Genomic DNA, 22,201 nt, shown 5'->3' on the forward strand with positions numbered 1-22,201 from the left:
CACAGAAGGGGAAAGAGTGTCCCAATGTACAGAGAACCTCCATGATCCATACATCCAAGACAGTTGCCAGAACAGGGATTTACTGCCCCTCAGTTCATCCCAGGTGATGGGGTGAATGCGGGATAACCCTCTGGCCCTTTTCCATCGCATCCACATACTACCTCAAATGGCCCTTATCAATTCAATTTCAATTTCAATACTTTATTCGATTTTTACATGTTAAAAATCATAAAAGTAGTTCATATAAAACATATATCTTTGCAAACGTTCGTAATAAATAAATTAAAAAAAATATTAAATCAGTTGGAGTGGTTCAATCGAATAGTTAATAGTTCATTATAAATTCCGTCGTTTTAAAACATTTTTTAAAAACATCGTCATAATCATTATACACAGAGGGTTTCCCAATTGTTGCAAGTTCAGGTACGCTGGCCTACACTGCCGCCAGGCCCCATCTCTAAGATATTGTTTTAACCATCTCGAGCGTTCTTTACTATACATTTTGCATATCAAAACCAGGTGGAAGGTGGTCTGGACGGATATATTGTCACATGGACAGGCAGCCAGAATTCTGTTCCAGTCATTTTTTGCCCGGTATGAGACTAAATGATGAAAAATGTTGAACCTAAATCGAGTCAGGACAAAACGTTCAAACCCCAAAGTTACAATGTTTAGATACGGTTGTATTTTGTATGTAGTCAGTACCAGCTGATGATCGAGCACTGATTTTTTGCTGACCTCACTTCCAAGCCTTGTATGTTAAAGTGCTCCATACATAAATTTTTCAGGGCTTTTTTTGGGATTTCCCCATTTAGTTTGGGGTTATTATACCATTCTGGCTTGTCAATGTCCGTTAGAACTCTCCTCACGTACTCAAGCCATTTGATGCGTTTTGCATTGTCAAGAGACATGACATCCTTTATTGTTTCTCGATTTAGTCCCAGTTCTGGCGTCGCCCATACTCTCTGTCAGAGCAGAATTGGCTGGATTTTAATCAAATCTGTCAGGTGTTCCATTCCTAATTCCGCATGGCAGTTGTAAACTGCTATGCTCTTCGGAAGGGATAGAAGGTATCTCAGAAAATTATTTTCTACCGTTTGGAGCGATGCCACGTCCTGGTACCCCATATCCCTGCTTCATACAGGGCGATACTTCTACATTTTGCCACATATATGTTGAGCATGATTTCAGGTTGCTTTTTGCCCAATTTACTTGCAAAATGTTTAACAGCCGCCATTGATCGTTTAAAGGCTAATGTTCTATTTTTCACTTCAGGGCCCCAGGCCCCTGAGGCCTCAATTGTCACTCCCAGGTATGGAAATGTTTTAGTGGCTTGCAATTGAAGACCTGTTACATTAAGTTGGTTACATCTAGCTCCACCTTTGCCATAGCACATCACGAAGGATTTTTTGGCGTTAAGTTTAAGACCCCTTTCCTCCATATACTCTACATATTTATTTAGGGCTTTTTTGGGCTCCGACCTTCGTTCTCGCCATTAACATGGCGTTGTCCGCATACAAAAGGGAGTTGATTCGTCTGCTTCCAACCTTTGGTGAATCAATGTTGCTGTCGCCCAATTCCTTCTTTAAACTGTTGGTATATAAAGAGAACAGGAATGGGGCCAGCACACAGCCTTGTCTCACCCCCTTCCGTATGCCGAAAGACCCGGTACATTCCCCCCCCCCAACCCAAACCTTACTTTTGCAGTAGCGTTTGAATATAGTTGTCTCAAAAAGAGAACTATGGCTGGATCCACTTCCATCTCCTCTAATATTTCCCATAGCTTATTGTGTACTACGCAATCAAACGCAGAGGAGAGATCGACAAAAATAGCATAAAAGCGGCCCTCTTTTGCTCTTGTATACTTTTCTTGTAATAAGACAAAGTTTAAAACTTGTTCGACTGTGCCCATCCCTTCCCGAAAGCCATACTGTATGGGCGTCAGAATATCTTTTTCCTCTGCCCATGACTGTAATTTAGTCAGAACCACTCTGCCTGCTATTTTCACTAATGAATCTAGGAGAGATATGGGTCTGTAATTTGATGGGCTTTCCCGATCACCCTTTTTATAAATTGGGATAATTAGTGATTCCGCCCATGTTTTAATAAAACCTTTAGAGCAACAGGCACCCAGTACCCGCAAACAAATTGGTGCCCATAGGTCAGTGTTCATTTTATAGAGATCACTAGGGATCCCGCCTGGTCCCAGAGCTTTATTATTCTGGGTGGAATTTATAGCCGTTACCACCTCATCTAAGTTAAACTCAATTGGGATGGGGCGATGGTTTTTCACTAAATTAGATTCCTCTTGGGTGCTACAGTATACGTTCGAGAAAAAGTCCACCCATGCTTTTTCATCGATGGCTATCTCCATCCTAGCTGCCACTTTATTGTTAAGGAATGGTAAATTAACAACCTGCCAGAATAATTTTGGGTCTCTGCTCTCCGCAGCTTCCACTAGGTCTTGCCAAGCTTTTTCCTTAATTTCCTTCTTCCGTTGAACCCTAGCTAAGTTATATGCCCTTCTAAGTGTTCTAATTGCGGCATGGTCTCTTGTTGTTTCGTTTAGGGCCATTTTAAGGGCCCTGTGTGTCTTAGTGCATTGAGTGTCGAACCAGCCCTTAGGGGTATTACTTTTTTTAGAGCTAGTCCTAGTCAACACATTCTGTATGGTGGTAGTGATGTTATTAAATGCCTCCAGGATTTCGTCATTTGTAGGCTTTTCCTCTAAGCATATCAAAAGAGAGGGCAGAGCACTTTCCACAATTTTCTGATGGGTTTTTACCGGATCTACCATGCTCTATTTTAGGGCAATGCCGTTTTGCTGTGCTACAGCAAGTTTTTGCGTCCATACCAGGGTCTCAGTTAATGAGGCTGTTTTAGTTCCTGGGGCGCTAACTTTGGTAAGTGGTCACTCAAGCCAATGGCGAGTATCTCATAGTTATCCACCCGACCACGGAACATATTCGGGAGGATGATAAAGTCAATAGTTGAGTGAAATCCCCTTGCTAGAAAGGTGGAAGAGAACTTAACCTTCGGGGAGCATAGCCTATTTGCAAACCCAAGGTCAAACTTTGCCATAATATCATTTAGAATTTCCCCTTTTTCATTGTGTTGGAAGTGGCTGCTATCCTCATGATCCCCCTCCCCGTATTCCTATAATCCACATGTTTCGCTAGTGCATAGGTTTACATTGAAGACACCTACCCAGACGCATATTAGGTCTTTCCCTTTCATGGGTTTTACCTCCATTATTTCTTTTGTTAATTTGATTACTTCTTCCCTAAAATTAGAGTTCTCAATATTGTTGTAAAAGTTAACCACTATTAACACATTGATGGAGTTTAAGTGAATAGTGACCAACTGGAAATAAGGTGAGGTTGATCTACCTGAGCTGATACTAGTGCTTAAGCGATTAGACATGTATACACATAGTCCCCCTTTATGCCTACCGTGACTAGATGGTACTGCAGGAACATGAAAAGTCTTAAATCCATCTATGTGTAATTCTGTTAATACCCATGTCTCTTGGACACATAGTATGTCTATATTGTTAATGAACTTCCCCCATGCTGTTTCTTGAACTTTATTAGCAATCCCACATACATTCCATGACACTACACTTACATGGCACTCGTTTATGCCTATCTCTTTAATTTTGGGTGTATTTTTACCTCTAATTATTTTACCCGAAGTCTTCTTTGCGGTATCATCCTTCCTCATGCCCCTATCGCTTAAGTTTATATTTCCCTTAGCCCTGGCATCCTTTCCCGCCTTACTATTTTTCCTAGTCCCAAGTTATGACTCTAGGTATATTTATTTTGGTATTAGGGCGCCTCTGGCCAAGTGCGGAACTCTCGGGCACCGCCTATTTTTCCTCCCCAAAATTACTGCCTGACTTAGAGACTGAGCTACCGAGTCAGTTATTTAAATCCAGGCCTGAGAGGGGTTCAAAAAGGTTGTGTATCGGGATATTCCAATATTGAGTTGGATTTGTGGGATAATAAACATGCTCCAAAGGAAAAACAGGCGTATTGAGACATTGAGGTGGGAAAAAGGTCGAGAATTGTTTTTATAGTGTCTTGTCAGACTGGAATGTTGTTTATGATTTGAAAATTGCAGTGGATCGGGGCGACCCCATTTATGAGGGTGGATGCGGGATCTCATCAGAGCTTCGGGGTAGGAATAACTCAAATTGCGAGGAGATACACTACCCTCTTTTCTCCCCGAATACCAATCGCAAATGTGGCTAACGGCTTTGTGGTCTCTAAAGTTTATTATTACCACACCTCCCTCTAAGTCCTTTGGTCTCACCCCTACCCAGCCACAGCGTCTGACAGTCACTATGTCCCCATTTAAATTTGGTGGGAGAGGTCTATTAATCCGCAGCCCCAGTGTATGACCTTATTTATTAGGCTGGTATTTGGTTCTATGCTGCCCACTGGTAACACAGGGACCCCGGTCAGGATAATTACATAATTTGATGACTCAGGGGGTAGGTCAACATTTCCCTTATTCTTTGTTTTAATCCGGTACTGTGATGACACATTTGTTGGCCTCGAGTCTGTGGGGACAGGGGCTTTCAGAGGCGCTGGCTTGGCCTTTTCTATGTAAGATGCTTGTATGGCCACTGAACTAGGACTTTTATATTTATCATGCGTGGGGATTTTTTTTGGGTGATCCTGTCGAGGGGTTAATATATTTTGCGCAGGTTGTGAATTTGGTGGGCGGGTTTCCTTAGGTCTATTTTCCTTTGGGGCTTCCTTAGGCATATGTGCTGCTAACATGCGATCCATATTTTCCCCTAGCCTTCTAACCCTCTCTAGGAGTGGCAACATTAAAGATTTAAGGAGACGTTCAATGTCCTCAAGAAGCCCTTTAGATGTAAACGCTTCTGGGAATGTGGTTATATCTGCTTGTGTCTCGCTCAATACATCTTTCTCTTGTTCCTTACTAGTTTTCTTTGAGGAATTCTTTTTTGGCAAGGGTGGATTTATACTTTTAATCCCTTTTCTAACCCCAACATTCTTCCTTTTTTTCCTCGGTGGCGAATGACACACTTCTTGGCCTCTTTTTTTCTGTGCCTTTTCTTTGGGTGAGCTGACTATTTGCAATGATTGTGTCTCCATTTGTCCTGCCTCCTCTGTGGGTGGATTCACTATGGGGAATAAGGACTTTCACTGGGCTGAGAGACTTGATCCAGCACCATAGGAGAGTTCAGATCAATTAAGCAATGAGAAATAGATGGTAACCCCGTGAGGTTGGTGGGATCGTTTGACTCATTGATGGTTATATGCGGTGGGCTTTCCTGGAAAATCAGAGGTATGTCATCTGTATTAAATAAGTCTCCATCTGCCTCTCCCACAGATGTAGTATTAATCGTTGGTTGGGGGATTAATACATCTTTTTGTACCAGGGCAGAAGGTTTATGTTTTAAAAGTTCAATAGAAAAGCGGCGCTCTTCTCGCTTTTCTGCCAGCGCTATCTCCCTATCTATTTCCCTTGTTACCAGTGCAAAGTACTTGTCTAGGGGCCCTAATATTGTGACCCCTACAGTAGAAGGTAATGATGGGTTCGGTGCATCTGTAGACATACTAAAGGGCCAGATTGATATTAGTGTAGGTCAGGAAAAGTGATAGATCAATCCCAATAGCCAGTCGGCACAACACTCCGAAAGTTATTGTTATCCTTTGGCGAGATGTCAACTTACTGATCCAGTGGCAGTGGCCGAGAGGCCAAGATGAAATCGAGAGGCGACGTTAGAGGGTGGGCTCAGCCCAGCCTCCCTCGGCCCCTGACGGCCTCAGACGGCCCGCCCTCTGCCCGGGCTCAGCCCGGCGCCCGCCCGCGCGCGTCCCGCATGGCGGTACAGTCTACGCCATTTTCAAGCTCCTCCTGGCGCGTTTGTGGGAGTGGCCAGCTGAGGGCTGAGGGTGGTTTTGCGTTCCCCCCGCTCCGTTCCTGGCCTGCTGGACTACGGCGCTTACGGCGGGGGAGAACGGCACCAGGCACAAACAACAGCGTGTCCTTCAGGAAGCCCCATCCAGGTAGGGATGCAGCAAATTCTGGTGTTCTGTGGTCTGTAGCAAGGAATCACCCTCCGTAGATTTCGGTACTACGGCAACCTGCCTGCCAGCACAGTCAACATCCTTTTCAAGCGCCTCCTGGCGCGTTTGTGGGCGTGGCCAGCTGAGTGCACCTGGGAGATGTGATTTCGCGTTCCCCCCGCTCCGTTTCTGCACCTGCTGGACTACGGCGCTTACGGCGGGGGAGAAAGGCACCAGGCACAAACAACAGCGTGTCCTTTAGGAAGCCCCATCCAGGTAGGGATGCAGCAAATTCTGGTGTTCTGTGGTCTGTAGCAAGGAATCACCCTCTGTAGATTTCGGTACTATGGCAACCCGCCTGCCAGCACAGTTGACGCCCTTTTCAAGCACCTCCTGGCGCGTTTGTAGGTGTGGCCAGCTGAGGGCACCTGGGAGATGTGGTTTCGCGTTCCCCCCACTCCGTTCCTGCGCCTGCTGGACTACGGCGCGCGAGAACGGCACCAGGCACAAACAACAGCGTGTCCTTCAGGAAGCCCCGTCCAGGTAGGGATGCAGCAAATTCTGGTGTTCTGTAGCAAGGAATCACCCTCCGTAGATTTCGGTACTACGGCCCTTATCACTCCTGGACCTCAGCTTTATTCACATGGCACTGCGCAGTGCTGTTCCGCTAGCTAGTGACCTCCACACAGGTCCCCGTGATTACGTTTCTCTGTTCCTGTTCACTTCAAGCGAGCAGATTACGTGGTGTTTTGCTTTCTTCGGTGTCCTGCATTGGCGACCCATCAAGGCTGTTGCAGTATCTCTTCTCACGTCTGGTGTCAGGCAAGCGGGGTTCAGTGACTCGTGGTGTCGGTGGGCCGATGATGCAGCGACTGGGGCGGTTCCTCTACAGTAGTTGTTTGTGAGCATGGCAACAGTGAAATAATGGACTCAGAGAGGGAGTTGCACACCTTCCTCCGCCACCAGTTATTTCCAGAGGCGGATCCTCCATGGGGGCGTTTGGGCGCCGCCCCACTGCTTTCTCGCCGTGCGAGAAGGCAGAAACAAATAGTAGAGAACTACCATTTGTTTCTGCCTTCTCGCACGACGAGAAAGATGAAGTTCCTGGTTGCGAGAGTGGGAGGGGTTACTCGAGGGCAGGGGGGAGAGGCTTTCCTTCTGTTGTAAATACTGTCTGTTTGGGCAGCCTCACAGAGGCTGTCCAAACAGACAGTATTAACTGTATTAAGAAAGCCGCTCCCCCCTGCCCTCGAGTAACCCCTCCCACTCTTCCTGCTCTCTGTATGCTGAAGCATGCAGATAAATCACGTGGTGTTGGGGCAGCCGGCCGAACCAATCCCAGCGCTGTGCTGTGGTGGAGGGAGGCTGCCTGCAGCCTTCCTGCGTGACGACATCGAGCACCATGGGAGTTAAACAGGATGACGGGAATCTGCTGGAGTCCGAGTCTGAACTTGAAGGCGGGAACTTGGGATGGTATAGGTAAGTTAAGTAAAAGTTTATTATTTACTTTTCTCAACTGAAAATCCAAGCCTGGTTCGTACTGCCTTCCCCTCGCTAATAGCCTGTTCAGTTGGGTCTATGGAATCCATATTCAGCCACAGATAAACAATCTTCTAATCTCTAGCAAGTGGTTATCATGCCCACTTACACAGTGAGCAACTGTATATATGCTTGATTTTAAAATGTACATGTTTGTGGAACCTAGCACAGTTATGGCCTGTAAAACAAACTAAAAGAGGGGGAAAGAAATGAGTCATTCTAACTCTCTTGCAGAGGCGGATCCTCCATGGGGCGTTTGGGCGCTCCAGCCGAGAAGATGACCGAGTGAACATTAAACCACTAAAATAAATACTCATTAGTAGTTGGCTGGAACTTGGTGAGGGGATATCGGGGGCGGGGACGGGGGGGTAGCGAGGAGCAAATTTGCGGTAGGCTCAAAACCGAATATAAACTACAGACTTTTTCTACTACTAACTAATTCCGAGCAGGCAGAAAGTTTTAGTTGGAGAGCTGCAGTCAGGCGGGTGGCTTGGGTGGGAGTCCTGGGTTTCTGACGGTACTAGTCTGCTGGTGGGGTGGGGGGGGGTGAGGGGGGGGAGACTGTTTGTGGGTGGCAGACTGGGCTGCTGCCCAGAGTCTACAGTCCTGCCGCAGTAAAATGAGCGGGGGGGGGGGGGCACACTTGGAGACACTGTGATTGTGGGTGGAGTAATAGAACTCTGAGTTAGCGCTCCGAGTGAAACTGCATCTGAGGGCCTAAGCCACGGATTGTTCTTTTGTAGAGAATTCTGCCACTCTCTAATTAATAACAAACAGACCACATATGTAAAAAATAAGGAGCAGTAGCACAAGTGACATTTGAACTGGTTTATCACGATATAGTGCTTTCTAAAATAAACAATGCACTGACGGCTTCTGTGGCTGTTATCTCCTTCCTTCAATGGGGCAGCTCGTTTTTCAAATTGAAGCAATATGCTGCTGCTACATGAAGATCATTATTGGGGACACGGTTAGGGATTCTCGCACTTCTGCTGTTTAGTGGTGGTGTATATCGGGTATGACGATGAAGCATCAAGATACAATGCTATTTGTTCTTATGTGTGATGTAAAAGATTAATACCAGCAGCAATAATACCATTTACGTATGAAATGTTCTGCTCCGATTTTAACTGTGACAATTGTTCTTGCTGTGTCCAGCTAGTGGGGTCTGTGAGAGCAGAGACAGACAGGAGTGATATGCAAGGGCACAAGAAGAGGAAAACAAACAGGAGTGATAAGTAATGACAGGGGGAGAGCAAAAACAAACAGTAGTGAAATGTAATGACACAGGGAGAGCAAAAACAAACAGTAGTGATATGTAAGGGCACATGGAGAAGCAAAGGCACAGATGAGAGATATGTTAGGACACGGACAAAGGAAAGACACACAGGAGTGATATGTAAGGGCACAGGGGGAGCAAAGATACAGATGAGTGATATGTAAGGGCACTGGGAGAGCAAAGACACAGAGGAGTGATAGGTAAGGGCACAGGGAGAGCAAAGACACACATACTGAATAAGCAGCTACCTATGTTATATGACATCTCTTTTTTAATGTAATAACTGCACTTTCACAATTGCTTTATTAACCTTCCTGCTTTCGCAACTTTGCTTGAAAATGCACCATTTGTCCACTCTTTTTTCATAGATTTTCTCCCCCGAACCCTCCGTAAGTTGTTCCGGCTTGCTCGCTTCGCTCGCTCGCTGCGGTTCATTAGGACAATATAGTTACGCCCTACCACTTTCAAATGTCACCAGCCGCCACTGTTTATTTCACTAAGACGCCCACTAGGTTTATGAAAGTCCCCCATTTCCTCACCGCATCAGTGGAGAGATTTATGGAGCGGCCATCTTGCCCTGTGGTGTGATTTACCCACATAGCACCTTCCGCTTAAAGATCTGCAGATGTGATGTATTGACGACTCCTGAAAAAACATGGATTTAAAACCTGCTCAGGAATGAAGAGGCCTTTTCCTTTGAGTGCACAGTAATGCTATCCCTGGCCAATGGCGATAATGCAAATGTTTTTCAGTACACAGTGCTGGTTGCTACTTTGGTCTGTTCTGGGACGGTATTGCTTATTTATCCAACACTGTCTAAACTTTTTTGTCCAAATTCTGATCAAAGCCTTTGTAGAATCAAAAAGAAATAGAAGCATGCTATTTATTAGCATCAGATGTTCACTCTCAAAACCAGTTATTATCTTACGAGGCCACAACGCTCTTCCTGTCAACGTTGTAGCTCTAACTGATTTAGAGATGACGTCAGAAGGAATGTCTCTCTGGTACTGTGGATGTCAGGATTCCACTGCTATCTCTTCTTTACACACATTTGTTTGAAATATTTTTGACTTTCTAAAGCATAACACCAAGTACACTCAGGTTTGATTCTGTGTAGAACAGTTGACTCTTTGTGCATGGTCACCCCATTTTTGTCAAGCCTTTTCGTTACTCTGTGCTGCCTGACATGTTTCTGCCTTGTTGTGCTGTTTATTTTAATACCAAGTTAGAGGCTTTATTCTGAGAAATATCGGTAGAAAAGCATCAGGATTTTGCATTTCCTTGTGCTGTTTGCACATGCCAAACGACCCCATCCAGGCAGGAGACTCCTGATTTTTAAATAGCTTTATTCTGGCTATCCTACCCGAAACTGCCTCTTCTTCAACAGAACTCAATGGAAATATACGTTCCCCAGATTTTGTTTGAAAGTCTTCCCCTTTCCTGTTCTAAAATGTTGCTCTGCATGGTATTGGTAGGCTACTTTCAACACTTTTGGAAAGGGGCGACCATTCGGTCCCCCCGAACGTATGGCCGAGTACCACGAGCCCCCCGGGAAGCCATTTTTGGGCGGGAGGCGAGCCTCGGCTGGTATGCCCAAAGCGGCGTAGCCGGGGCGCGCTGTTTCCCGCCCGCGAGTGGGCTGGGCCTAGACACTGACGCGGCTGGCCACGCCCTAAAGGCAGGCAGGGGCGGGTTTACGCCCGCCCTGAAGACGGATAAAAGGAGCAACAAGCCAAGAACGCATCCTCTTGTTCTTGTGCTCTGAAGCTGCACCCCCTCGCTGCACGTGAGCTCGAGACGGAACAAAGAGCCAATTTTGAATGTGGTAATCTTTCTTGTTTGTCTTACTCTGTGATACTCTGTTGGGGAATGCCTAAGAAAGTTGGAAAGCGAATGACTACCGACCAGATGCTGCGCATTCTTATGAAAGAGGTGGCCGACCTAAAGAAGCGAATGGCGGAAAAAGATGGGGAAGAGGGACCGAAACGTCCGTTGGCCGGAGCAGCTCCGGGAGGGAAAGGCGCAAGAGGCCCAGAAGGGGAGCAGCTGGAGGGGACATCCCGGTTCCCTGTACCCCACTCGACGAGCCAACTCCGGTGCCGGCGGAGGGGAATCCGATTCCCGTGGTGGTCACCCCCGTGTCCGGGGAGGATATGCCGCCCGAGCTGGCAGCACAATTAGCAGCGTGGTTGGGTAAAAATAACGAGGGCGCCACGGCTGACGACGCACGGGTTTTGATGAGGCAACTACGTGAAACAAGGGAGGCGGCTAAGGCAGCATCGCCAGTCATCACGCCGGCCGCGGCAGGAGGAAAGCCACCTGGGATAGGCTCAGCCGCAGATACAGCTTCCGGTTCAGGTAAGCGGCCATTGCCGATTGCGAGGGATGAGTCTGCCCCGTCGAGAAGGGAAAAGTTGGGTCAACATGTCCCTCTAGCTATTAAGGAGAAGATATGGGCAGATGAGTATGTAAACATTTTCTCGTTGCTTACCGATCATTATGAGATGGAATATGTTAAGAGCCAAAAGGAGCTCATGCATCCGAGTGTTTGGCGCGCAAAGATGGCCGCCTTCAAGGTAAATGAGAACATTGGCAATTGGGGCAAGGCGTGGGGAAGTTTTACATCCATCCTGGGCGAACGTAGGCCCGAATTACTGTCTGAATTGCCGATTTATCAGTCACGGATCATGGGGTATTCCGTGTCACATGGGGGCAATCAGTGGTTCTGTTACGATAATATTTTCAGAAAAGCGAAAGAACATGATAAAAACTTAACTTGGGATTGTTACGATTCTGTGTCATGGTCAAAAATGGCGGATACTGGTATGTTGAATTTGCCATTAGTAGGGAGTAGTGTGGGGGAGTCCTCCCGCCAATATTCTGGGACCTCCTTTCGATCAGGCGCGAGTAACGAATACCAGTCCAGGCCGAACGGCACCACAGGTAAAAAGGGGAGTTGTTGGAACTTTAACAGGGGTAAATGTACGAGGCCCCAGGGGTCATGCAAATTTAGGCACGAATGTAGCGGGTGTGGGCAAGCGTCCCATCCTGAGTCCATGTGCAGAGCCAAAACGGGTAATAACGGGGGTAGAGGAGGCGCCAAACAGGTCTGAAATAGTCCGAGGGGCGCCTTTACCTACTCCGATTGATACTATGGCAATAACTCCTTGGCTCAGCGAATACCCGGACCACGCTTCCGCTGGGGTGTTGCGGAACGGGTTTTCATATGGTTTCCGCATCCCAGTGGGGGAGTTTCAGGGTTTAGCGAAATGTAAAAACCAAATATCAGTCTTGCAGCACACGGCCGTGGTACAGGAGAAGATTGGGAAAGAGGTGGCTCGAGGTCGAGTCGCCGGTCCGTTTAATGTGCCGCCGGTTGCTAACTTTGTTTGTTCCCCCTTAGGGGTGGTCCCCAAGAAGGACCCGGGTGAGTTTCGGCTGATACATAATTTATCAGCCCCACGTGGTCTTTCCGTAAACGAGGCGATAGACCCGGCAGTGTGTTCAGTACGGTATGCATCTTTCGATGAGGCCGTAGCCATATTGAATCGCCTAGGGCCCGGTGCGCTGATGGCGAAATCTGATATCGAGTCAGCGTTCCGGTTGCTCCCGGTACATCCAGACGATCAGCATCTTCTTGGTTTCACGTTTCAGGGACACTATTACATGGATAGATGTATGCCAATGGGGTGCTCTATATCTTGTTCCTATTTCGAGCAGTTCAGTTGTTTCCTGCAATGGGTCTTCACAAGGAAGACGGGGTTTCATCAGGTTATGCATTATCTCGATGACTTTTTGTTTCTAGGGGCAGCCGGGGATCCGGAATGTGGTCAGGCTTTGAATGAATTTTGTGTCTTAATGGACCATTTTGGTGTGCCATTGGCACCTGGTAAGACGGTGGGTCCCTCGACTTGCCTCGAGTTTCTGGGGATCGAGCTCGACTCGGAGGAGGGTTGTTTTCGTTTACCAAGAGGAAAAGTGATTAGGTTCAGGGCATCCCTGGAGACGTGTATTAGTCAGTCTAAGGTTAAGTTGCAGCAATTACAACAATTGGTGGGACAGCTGAATTTTGCCCTGAGAGTAATACCGATGGCCCGCCCCTTTTCCCGCTCGATCGCTCAGGCCATGGTCGGCCTGAAGGAGGGTCACCATCGCACGAGGCTCTCGGCCGAGGTTCGCCAGGACATGCGCATTTGGTTGGCATTTCTGGCGGATTTCAATGGTCGAGTTGTCTGGAACAAACCGGCGGTGTCCTCCGAGGAGCTGGGGCTGTGGACAGATTCGGCAGGGAGCATTGGTTTTGGTGCCATCTTTGGCACACAATGGTCGGCTCAAAAATGGCCGTCATGGTGGCATGAGGATGGGTTGACGAGTAACATTGCTTTTCTTGAACTGTTCCCCATTCTGGTGGCCCTGAAAACTTGGCCTGAGGGGTTTAGAGATCACTCTGTGGTATTCTGGTCTGATAACATGACCGTGGTTGAGTGTATCAATAGCCAGGCGGCACGATGCAAATGGATCCTGAGGCTGCTGAAAGAAATTGTCTTGTTGTGTATGCAATTGAATGTCCTATTTAAGGCAAGACATGTGCCGGGGGTGATGAACCAAGCGGCTGATGCGCTTTCTCGTTTCCGTATTCAGGCCTTCTGGGGTTTTCTGCCCACAGCGGACCCGGTGGCGGCACCCTTTCCCGAAGCTCTCTGGTCTCTCGGTGCCCCGAACTACGAAACCTCGTGGGAGAGAGTTTAGCACCCAGGACAAGGAAGGCATATGAAGGGGCGTTCCGTTCCTATTTGGCCTTTTTGGGGATTGCTGGAGGGGAGCTTTGGGGCCAGGAGGAGTGGGTAGTAAATTTCCTGCTGTCTTTACATCAGGCAGGCAAATCTGTGGCTACTGCCCAGAGGCATCGGGCAGCCATTTCCTTTATGGCTAGGGCTTATGGGATCCAGGACCCGACAGCGTCTTTCGTTGTACAAAAAGCGCTACGTGGGTGGCAACGCCTTGAGGGTCGCAGAGTAGATGAAAGGCGCCCGATAGGTCTGGATAGGCTGGCCCTGTTATTATCTGTACTCCCTTCAACGTGTTCATCCCAGTATGAAACAGTGTTATTCCGAGCCGCTTTTGCGCTGGCATTCCATGGGGCAATGCGGGTAAGCGAACTAGTGGCGAGGAACAAGCAGGATGTGACGGGGGGACTGTGCCGAGAGCACGTTCAGGTCAGAGGGGAGACGATGTCCATCTCATTTGTCAGGTCCAAGACCGACCAGGGTGCGATGGGGGACTGCATAATCATACAAAGGATTCCCGGGTCCTCCATGTGCCCGGTAAGTTGCGTAGAGGAATATTTAGCGCAAAGGGTGGCATCATGGGGGGGACATTGTTGCGACACGCTGACACCACCCCACTGACGAGGTTTCAGTTTCAGCGGGTGCTTGCGATGTCAATCTCCGCTGCGGGCTTGAACCCCGGCGAGTTTGGGACCCATTCCTTTCGGATAGGGGCTGCTACAGAGGCTACAGCCAGGGGTCTGAATGTCGAACAAGTTAAACGTGTGGGGCGTTGGTCCTCGAACTGTTATAAAAGGTATGTGCGGTTGCACATGTTGTGAAGCTGTAATGATGTACTCACGCTTCTTGTTTTTCTTTGGTTTTCAGTTGCGCAAGCCTACGAGGCGGGGCGGACTGTGCAGTCGACCCAACACCGGGTCAGCGGTCAGACATCACCGGCTGTGAAAAAGGAGGTGTGGGTCGTGGGCCACTCATACGTGAGGCGGGCCGCGGACGTATTCAAAGCAGGTGACATGATTCATGTGGCTGGGGAATACGGGTACAGTGTGTCCTTCTACGGAAAGGGCGGGCTCTGTATTGACCAGTTTCAATCATTTTTTGAGGGTTTGTTAGGGCGGACGAGGTCACCGCCGGCTATAGTCATAGTACATCTTGGGGGCAACGATTTGGTGTCCACTGGTAGACGACTACTTCTTGAGGCAATGCTTTCCACTGTAAGTTGGTTAGCGAGAAGAGTTCCAGGGTGCACAATCGCATGGTCCCATATGATACCGCGAAAAGTGTGGCGGGGGGCTCTTTCAGTTTCTGCTCTGAATCATTCAGTTAGGAAGATTAATAATAAAGTGAGTCGATTGTTCCGTTCAAGTACACTGCATTCTATTTCGCATGGTTGTATTAAAGGGGACAGTATGTATTTGGGTGATGGTGTTCATTTGTCCTGGGTGGGGAACGAGTTACTCATAGGAGACCTGATAGCTTGGCTGGGGACTTTATGACATGACCTTTAGGTAGGAGTGTGTGGGGGGTCCGGATAGCCGGTCAACTATCCGGCCTGTGGCGGTAAGGTCATGATCGGTGAGCACTAATTGGTAGATCCCTATGAGTGGGCGTCACCCATTACGGATGGGAGCGCTCGAGGGAGGTGGCCATTGGCCCCTCAACGGGTAGGCGGTCCCTTCTAAGGATGGGACGCCGAAAGGAAAGGAAAGGCGGTCAAGGCCCCTTCCTGGGTAGGAGGGGCTACAGCCCCCTCCTGGGGAATTTCCCGGGGCCAGGATATCTGCGACGGCAGATGTGGTAAGTTGTGTGGGGTTTGGGAGGGGGTCTACGCTACCTTCTAGATACCTCACACGAGTCCTCGAACGACCTTTAAGTGGCGTCGAGTTTATTGGGGCCCCCGTCAAGTCAAGGGAAATTGGTAGTTGCACTTGAGGTACACCTCTGTGCGGTCGCCCCTCACAAGTGAGGGGGATATTTCGGGTTTAGGGATCTTGACACCGGTTACGACCTTGCCGTTGGCCCTTAAACGTTAGGATGTACAATTTCAAAATTTCAAGTTAATGTTTTGTAGGATGTTAGTTCGGCTAGGAGAACCTTTGTACTAGAGAATATGTTAAGGTTAGCCAAAAACATCGCAATGTGGTAATGAAATTGTACATAATATGAAACTGTTATTTTAATGTTTAATTTTGTTTCATATTTTAATAAATACGGCCGGGAGGGTCACTCCCTCCCGTCTTCCAAAAGTTCAGAACTGTTTCCGGTTTCCCATCCTTGGGGAGTGTGTTGAGAGGGGGTGGCGGGTATCGCGGCCATATGGAAAGGGGCGACCATTCGGTCCCCCCGAACGTATGGCCGAGTACCACGAGCCCCCCGGGAAGCCATTTTTGGGCGGGAGGCGAGCCTCGGCTGGTATGCCCAAAGCGGCGTAGCCGGGGCGCGCTGTTTCCCGCCCGCGAGTGGGCTGGGCCTAGACACTGACGCGGCTGGCCACGCCCTAAAGGCAGGCAGGGGTGGGTTTACGCCCGCCCTGAAGACGGATAAAAGGAGCAACAAGCCAAGAACGCATCCTCTTGTTCTTGTGCTCTGAAGCTGCACCCCCTCGCTGCACGTGAGCTCGAGACGGAACGAAGAGCCAATTTTGAACCCACCCACCAGCCCCTGAGGACAGCCAGTTGTTTTGAATAAAGTTTTGATGTGGTAATTCTATTTCTTGCAGGTTGTGGTTATTGTCGTGTTATTTTTAGTATGCAATAAAGAATGGTCAGCTACAATATGTTTTCAAATAAAGGAATTCTGCACTAAGTATTGATCAGTAATCATACGTGAAATGGTTTATGGTTGTTTTGTAATTGAGTAATTTAGTTAAATTGTCGTATTTATTTTTTGGTCGGGCGGTAAGGTCATGATCGGTGAGCACTAATTGGTAGATCCCTATGAGTGGGCGTCACCCATTACGGATGGGAGCGCTCGAGGGAGGTGGCCATTGGCCCCTCAACGGGTAGGCGGTCCCTTCTAAGGATGGGACGCCGAAAGGAAAGGAAAGGCGGTCAAGGCCCCTTCCTGGGTAGGAGGGGCTACAGCCCCCTCCTGGGGAATTTCCCGGGGCCAGGATATCTGCGACGGCAGATGTGGTAAGTTGTGTGGGGTTTGGGAGGGGTCTACGCTACCTTCTAGATACCTCACACGAGTCCTCGAACGACCTTTAAGTGGCGTCGAGTTTATTGGGGCCCCCGTCAAGTCAAGGGAAATTGGTAGTTGCACTTGAGGTACACCTCTGTGCGGTCGCCCCTCACAAGTGAGGGGGATATTTCGGGTTTAGGGATCTTGACACCGGTTACGACCTTGCCGTTGGCCCTTAAACGTTAGGATGTACAATTTCAAAATTTCAAGTTAATGTTTTGTAGGATGTTAGTTCGGCTAGGAGAACCTTTGTACTAGAGAATATGTTAAGGTTAGCCAAAAACATCGCAATGTGGTAATGAAATTGTACATAATATGAAACTGTTATTTTAATGTTTAATTTTGTTTCATATTTTAATAAATACGGCCGGGAGGGTCACTCCCTCCCGTCTTCCAAAAGTTCAGAACTGTTTCCGGTTTCCCATCCTTGGGGAGTGTGTTGAGAGGGGGTGGCGGGTATCGCGGCCATATGCGTACGGTCTGATCTAGTTTACAAAAGTTCATCTGCTTGAACTGTTTCAGGAAATGTAAGTAAGCTTCTGGGATTTATTCACCCATTATGACCTATGACATATTCACTGGGAATGTCGCTGGCATTGATGGGCGACTTTTGGCTCTGCCAAGTGTCACTAACCAAATGTTAGAGTAACACTCGTTTTGCAATTTTCCGCATTGCGGCACGGATGTGACTTGCTACTCACGTTAATCACGCTGGACCCGAGTTCTTTTAGATGTGGTAATGTGCTATTTAACTTTTAGGCAGTGCAAGAAACCTATGAGTTAATAAAAATGCCTGCCTGACCAGACTGACTGCATTTGCCAGAAGTTGCAGAGAGGTTACGCTCCACCTCCATGATTCTGTACGGAGCTGGCCTGTCAGCCCCTGCTCGGCTGCGTGCAATGAGAGGTCATCAGAGCGCAAAACAAAAGATCAAAGCGCATGCCCGAACGTTATCTCCGGCCATAGCAACGTTGGATGTTAGGAGAGTGAATCACGTGGAAGAGCAGTGAAGCTCAAGCCAGGCACTTTCTACATCAAGGTAAAAAAAGGAATTACTAACGGTTTGTAATAACATGACCTTAAAGAGAGAGCACCGACCCCTGATAGGAGTGTGGGGGGTGGGGTTAGTGGGGGTGTTAGCAAACAATAGCATTGTTCACGGCACAGCTTCCAATAGTAATGAGATTTGGGAGCTAGTGTCAGCAGCTTGCACTTTGTGCTGCTGAACACACTAAAATGTACTGGCAAATAACATCTAAGAGGTCCTTATCTTAAAAAGAGCATATAACAAAAATTACGTAGCTGCGACATCGGCTATATATGTACATTAACCAGAATACATATTGCAGATTTTGGCTGCTAAATATAGTCACTCACTTCCATGAAAAGGGTCTTTAGGGTAGGTTTCTTTGTACACTCTACAAAGAGAAATGATAGATGAAGGTAATTATACACCTGCACACATCATCAAAACAAAGGAAAAATGCTCAGATGTAATTGCAAATGTTCTCACCTTAATTCAGACATTAGCTTGCCCCAAACTCCTACAATTTGTTGCGTATTAAATCTCTTGCAAAATGATGTTGGATACATGGGCACCACATTCGGTGCTGTCAATTATCCCATTATGTGTTGCTGATTCGAATTACCCTTTTTGGAGGGCTCTTCCACAAAGCCTTCATTTTTGGAGGCGTTCTTCTTCAGAGAAAGTAGTGGATTTTTATGGTATTAGTAAGAGAGTGCATGATTTCAGTTGTACGTTTCACTTTGTATCCAGGGTGTGCACAGTGTATGTTAATTTGTTCATGCTAATGCGGCCAATTGAAACCCAGGTTAGATGTCCTGCACATCTACCCTTGGCTTCTATTGGGATTCTATAACGCATATTAGCAAGCCCATTCTCTCCGTTTTAGCGGCAGTTTCCTGCCTCTAAAACAACGATAATTTTAACGAGGTTCTTGCTAATATGTCCCCAAGTTACTTATCCTTCAGCCATCTATGCAACAAGTCACTTGCCCTTAATCCCTGGATTCACTCATACATTGACCCACACACTCAAGCATATTTGCATGTAATGATCCACACATACAAACTCACCAGTCACTGAAAGAGCACCAGACACTAAAAAAGCCAGAGCCAGACCTATTAGATCTGATAATGCTTATTTTCCAGGTCGTTCGTTGTCACTGGTGTTCCTTAGTGGAGCCGTGAATCTACTCTGTCTACTCCCAGAGAGAGAAAAGATAATAATTTTACAAGAATAGCTAAAATGCAGACGTCTGAGTAGAGAAAGGGAAAGAACAGGGGCAACAAACTCCATCAAATTACTGTACTTCATCAACGCCTTCCTTGTATCAGAATAAAGAGAATGTGCACATGTATGTGTGTTTTATGTAATCCAGGACAAATACAGTTCAGTTAGAAAAGTGCAGTAAGAAACTGCCCCTTGTGAAGGTCATTTGGGTGTGGTGCCAAGAATTAACATGGGATGGCCCATCTTTCACAGGGCCCCTGCAGCTACTGTCAGGTACACTGTATTTACTGCATTCCATGCCTGTTTCAAAATCTTGTTTTCGAAATGTGGTTGCGTTAATTCACACCGATTTGGTAGGGCTTGAGTATCGACAGCATAGCAGGCTCATGAGGTTCTGGTATTCAAGGCTGAGACGGGTCCATTGCACCCCAACGATTGCTGTTTTTACTATGCAACCAGAAACTAGGGTAGCCCATTTTTCTTGTTTTACTTGCATTGGGCCCAAGGTACCAGGGATACACGACCGGTGTTCTAGGCTCTTATTCATGACCCCAATGTGCAGCCTGTTACTAGATATTCAGATGCAGCAGTCACTGTGCAACAATGCATCCTCAGATAAACCTATGCCTATATTAATTGATTGATTTAGTAGTGAAATGTGGGCTCCATGACTCAAAGCTATGAATACCAAATGAATTTGATAGAAATCTAAATTCAGATGAACTACCAGAGAAGTAAAAACGGATCCATACACACATTTAGGCGAAATACATATGAATTGCCAATTAATTTAAGATAATGTCAATTATTACAATTCAATCCAACTAAATGGATAATAATTATGTGCTTAAAATAAGAGGCGAGGATATTCTTTCTGCTCCGTATTAATGAAGTTTTCGATTTTCAGTCAAACTAAACTTGTTCATTATTTATTTTAATTTTCACGCTATGCTAATAAGAAATTCTATTTACTTAAAATTGTTTTCCTCCAAAAATACTGTTAGAATGTATTCGCATCATCCCAGTGAATATATATATTTTTTAAAACACTTTTATTGGGTTTTCCATTGTATAAACTAAAGCAACATCAGTTGTCACCAACATTCCTGCATCCTCTAACACTGATCCATCTTTACCTTCCCACTGAGGAGATGCAGCTATGACTTCTCGCTTCTTCTACCCACACCCAGCCCAGATCAGGCCAGTGTATGAGCCAGCAACGGACAGCTGGTGTGTCCTTCTCTAGAAGCCCAGTAAGTCCTCCAAGACCCCCATACTTTTTCACATTCTTTAGACAGCCTCTACCTTCATAGACCAATTTTTCTACCATCATCCACCTTTCCATGTCTTGTGCCCATTCTGTGACAGAGGCAGTGTTAGAAATGTTTTTTTTAGTTGGCTAGGGTATGTACGTAATCCACCACTCTAGTCAGGATATGGGGATTACAAGTCTAAAATAACTCCTGCTAACCCCCCTGGTAGTTTGGCACGGCAGTCATGCTTATCCCAGAGGCAGTGTGTAAAGCATTTGCACATAACATACAGGAGTACAATGAAAACACTACAGGAAACCACACCAGTTTTAGAAAAATATCCAATATTTATCTGTGTGAAACAAGGCCAAAAACGATACAAATACAACATACAGTGATCAAACTATGAATAAAGCGATACAAAAGGGGACGATGGACGGAGCGCTCAAGCAAATCAAACACTCACCCCCAGTCAACTGATCGGGGTCCAATCCATCACCATTTTTTAGCTCACTCTGCCACCCCAGTTCAGACATGGCCATATTCAAATCAGTCTGACCCTGCGCCTCAAGGGAACAGTCCAGCCCGAACTGCCAAAGCCATGTCCTCCCTGGACTGGAAACAAGCATCCTGGGTTTCTGGCATTTCAGCCGTCATCAGCCAGGCTAGCTTGAATCCAGTGGCAAAGTGAGCAAGGGACTCAAGTCTGAGCATACCGCGCCAACCCAGGGCGAACAAAGCAATACAAAAGGGGACGATGGACAGAGCGCTCGAGCAAATCAAACACTGACCTCCAGTCAAGTGATCTGGGTTCAATCCATTACCATTCTTTAGCTCACTCCACCACCCCAGTTCAGACATGGCCATATGCAAATCAGTCTGACCCTGTGACTCATGGGAACAGTTCAGCCCAAACTGTCAAAGCCATGTCCTCCCTGGACCGGAAACAAGCATACTAGGACCAGTTTCTGGCATTTCAGCCGTCATAAGCCAGGCTAGCTTGAATCCAGTGGAGAAGTGAGCAAGGGACTCACTTCTGAGCATAACCCGCCAACCCAGGGCGAACAAAGCGATACAAAAGGGGACGATGGACAGAGTGTTAGAGCAAATCAAACACTCACCCGTTGTCAACTGATCTGGGTCCAATTCATCACCATTCTTTAGCTCACTCCGCCACCCCAGTTCAGACATGGCCATATGCAAATCAGTCTGACCCTGTGCCTCATGGGAACAGTCCAGCCCGAACTGCCAAAGCCATGTCCTCCCTGGACAGGAAACAAGCATCCGTCCAGCACAACTTGGAAGCTTCAGGACGCTGCGTGAGCAGGAGGCAGGACTCGCGCCATCAACAACTAACGCTTGGAGGATGTTACAAGTAAGTGACAGTTAACAGTTGAAATTTCAAAAACATGAGGCACTCGCATGAAAGGTTTAGTCAGGAGCAGAAGTTATACTCCTCTTTCTAGTTGTACCCCCAAAGTTACACCTCTCAGCAATTACACACCAGAACACAGACTCTGTGAACTTGGTCCGGTTTCCCAGCACAGGGGTCTTTCCAACCACACTTTCAAGCTCAGGGACAAGGAACTTTTTGTTCCACCTCACACGGAGGGAGGGAACACCTTCCACCACAAAGTTGTTGATGACACGGCTCCGGGAACACCATCCACGTGTAGCTCCACTTGAATTAGAAACAGGAGACACTGCAATAATCCACAACAGGCCGCCGGTTGGAGGAAACACGCATGCGGGTTTAAACTCCACTGCCCAATGCCGCTTGAGTCACAAACCAGGAGGACACCTCACACCTGTAGCACCACTAGGCATGGACACAAGTGCTCTGAAAGAGACACAGGGG

The sequence above is a fragment of the Lissotriton vulgaris genome, chromosome 2_1 (genome assembly GCF_964263255.1).
Source record: "Lissotriton vulgaris chromosome 2_1, aLisVul1.2, whole genome shotgun sequence".
Classification (NCBI taxonomy): Eukaryota; Metazoa; Chordata; class Amphibia; order Caudata; family Salamandridae; genus Lissotriton; species Lissotriton vulgaris.